Source organism: Triticum urartu, chromosome 2A (assembly GCF_056163025.1).
Source record: "Triticum urartu cultivar PI428250 chromosome 2A, HENAU_Tu73, whole genome shotgun sequence".
Lineage (NCBI taxonomy): Eukaryota > Viridiplantae > Streptophyta > Magnoliopsida > Poales > Poaceae > Triticum > Triticum urartu.
The window spans coordinates 615,654,235-615,657,744 of record NC_141874.1 but is presented as its reverse complement, the minus strand read 5'-3'; positions in this window follow the sequence as shown (position 1 = coordinate 615,657,744).

Here is a 3,510-nt window from a genome sequence, read left to right as displayed (position 1 = left end):
GTCCTTAGCCATTTTCATGTGGACGCCCTTTCCTGCCTGTAACTCCTGCCCACCGGGCAGTCGCTCTGCGAGCTACAGCTTCTAGCAGGAGAAGGCTTAGGTGCCAATGTCGGTGTCAAAACCGGCGGATCTTGGGTAGGGGGTCCCGAACTGTGCGTCTAGGATCGATGGTAACAGGAGACGGGGGACACGGTGTTTACCCAGGTTCGGGCCCTCTCTATGGAGGTAATACCCTACGTCCTGCTTGATTGATATTGATGAATATGAGTGTTACAAGAGTTGATCTACCACGAGATCGTAATGGATAAACCCTAGAAGCCTAGCCTATATGACTATGGTAATGAGTATATCCTCTCCGGACTAGTCCCTCCGTTTATATAGACATCGAGGGGATCTAGGGTTTACATAGAGTCGGTTACATAAGAAGGAATCTTCATAGTCGGTCGCCAAGCTTGCCTTCCACGCCAAGGAGAGTCCAATCCGGACACAGGTACAGTCTTCGGCCTTCATGTCTTCACAGCCTATCAGTCCGGCCCATGGATAACAAGTCGGACGCGCGAGGACACCTTAGTCCAGGACTCCCTCAGTAGCCCCTGAACCTGGCTTCAATGACGAGGAGTCCGACGCGCATATTGTCTTCGGCATTGCAAGGCGGGTTCGCTTCTATCCGAACTTCAAGATAGTCTTCGGATGCGATGATAGTATCCGGACCTGTCACACACACCATACACAACCGCAAAGAGAATATATTTTTGCACGAGTCTAATCCGCTAACAGTTTTTACAATATGACATCACGTATGTCCGGTCATCATTTCGAACCGTTTTCATGTTTCTACGCCCCATGTCCCGAGACGCGGTTGCCATTGGCACGTCTTGTCAAAGCAGAGATCGTGTCCCCTTATCGCGGGATTCTCATCAATGCGGGCATGGGTAACCCAACCGTGTCGTTTATACGGCCCTTGGGAATAGGAGAATCTTAAGGCGAGTGAGGAGGCGTTTAATATTCGTTGCCTTTATAAGGGGATAAAGGTTCCCTCTTCCTCTCTCACGCCCTCTCTCTGTCTCCGCCTTTCTAATCTCGAGCTTCGGCGCCCAAGTTTTCATATCCTTTCCACTCAAGCAACCATGTCCGGATCCGGTGGTCAGGGCAAGTGGATGGTCTCCTCCATCAAGGAGGAGAACATTACGGAGCTTCGGGCGGCCGGATACTTTGCGAAGGAGATCATCCACGGCCTGCCGACCGAGGAACAAGTCGTCCCATGCCGAAGCCCACCGAGAGGGTAGTGTTCCTCCCCCATTTCTTCCGCGGGCTAGGGTTTCCACTCCACCCTTTCGTTCGCGGGCTGATGTATTATTACGGGATAGATTTTCATGATCTATCCCCGAATTCCTTCCTCAACATCTCAGCGTTTATCGTTGTGTGTGAGGCTTTCCTCCGCATCCAACCCCACTTCGGGTTGTGGCTCAAAGTCTTCAACGTGAAGCCGGAGGTGGTGGATGGCCAGCATGCGGAGTGCAGAGGATCCATGGTGAGCAAGTTGTCCAATGTCTCCTGGCCCAAAGGTACCTTCATGGACACGGTAAAGGAGTGGCAAAAGCAGTGGTTCTACATCACAGAACCTCGCAGCACTACCTGGGCCACAGCTGCCGAATTCTGCTCCGGCGCTCCCATGCGACTCACCTCCTAGGTCGAGAAGAGTCTGGACTGGGGTTCCCCTGACGAGGTGATAGCGCTGCAGATGCACGTTCAAAGCATGGTGACCAAGAAAGTCAAGCTTGTTGATGTGATCCAGGTGATCCTAGTTCACCGGATCCTTCCGTGCCAGCGCCGAAGCCGCCCTCTGTGGGAGTTCAACCCGAAGAAGCATCAGACCTTGGTGAGGCTCTTCGAGACTACTCACGAAGGCGCATGGAAGTTTCTCTTTAAGGGCAACGAGAAACCACCGGACACGGATTCAGACCGTGGTCACGATTGTAAACACCTTGCCGACGAGGTATGTCTTTTTTGATGCATTCTCCACTTGTTTGTTTCAAGGATGATGCCTGAGCTTTTATTGTTGCTTTTTAGGGCTAGATGGAGAGGACGAAGCGGATCCAGTGTCCGGATTCGCTGCCTGAAGAACCGGTCATCTCGCATCTAGCGAAGATGCTGGTGCCGGCGCCTTATAAGGCGCAGGAGAAGAAGGCCAAAAATAAGGCCAAGGGGGCCAAGAGTGGCCCCCGTCGTAAGGGCACTTCGGACGTGACGTCCGAAGATGATGAAGTTCATTCCTCTGTCCCTGAGGACAATGGCGAGGAAGAGGAGGAGGAGGAAAGCAACCCTCCCCCTGAGGAGAGGAAGAAGAAGAGGGCGGCTTCAGCGCATCCGGAGGCGGAAACACCCAAGAAGGGGAAGAGCGTCCCCGCGGTCAACACCGCGTGGGATGCTGATAGCAGTCCGGAAAGACGCCCTCGCACCAGGCCCCTGGCCGCATCATAAGTGACATGGCTCGCTCATGCGCGTGTCCAGCCCTTTCTCTTCATTATCTTGACATAGTTAATTGTACTATTGTAGTCCGGCCCGCGACCTTATCCAGCGATCCTCATCTGGAGGTTCGTTGGCTCCGTCAAAGATGGCGAGCATGTCACCACCGCCTGCTTATTCCCTCGGGGCCAAGGATGAGACCGAAGTGTTATCCTGGAGGACCGCTCCGAACCGGGGAGGAGCCCAGGACGTTGTCCGGGAGGCGCCACAAGGCGAGACCTCCACTGCCGGACACATGGGGGAGCCGATCCCCATGGAGACTGGCGAAGAGGGCCATATCCAGTTCGGCCCTCAGCCGAATATGATTCCGGAGACCCATATGGCCCCGGAGTCACGCGAGCAGCCCCCTTTGAAGGAGGGGGTGTGCCACTTCCACCGGTGGCCCCTGTCCATCTAGGGGCGCCGGATAACCTGATGGAGGCGCTTCGAGGCGCCTCCGTCGTGGACGAGCACCGTGTCCTTATGGGTGCGGTGATCGAGAAGATTCAGTCCGCCAAGAGTGGACTGAATGAAGCTTGCAGCAGCCTGTTGACAAGTTTCGAGGTAAGAAAGAGAAGAACCACGCGTAGCCAGTAGCCCCTGAGACACTATCCGGTGTTCGGCAAGAAGGACCGGACAGAGGATCAATCTTTTGTTATAGCAGACTAACGTAATATGGATGGATAAGCAGGCGTCACTGTGTGCCGCAACCTCGCATGCTGCCGAAGTCTCTGAGCTGAGGCAGAGGCTGGAGCGGACCGAGAACGAGCTCGGCGAGGTTAGGGTTCGGCTCCAGGAGAAGCAAGGTGAGTGATGACTTGTTGTGTGTTCGAAAGGAGTAGGCGTTGTATATTGACCGCGGTGTCATAATATCTGCAGGAGCCGCGACCGAGGTTGAGGCCCTGAAGAAGGCCCTAGGTGAGGCCGAGGAGAAGGTTGTCCAGCAGCAAGCTGCCCGTAAGAAGTCCAAGGCCCGGGTCAAAGAAGTCCAGCAGGAGCTCCAGG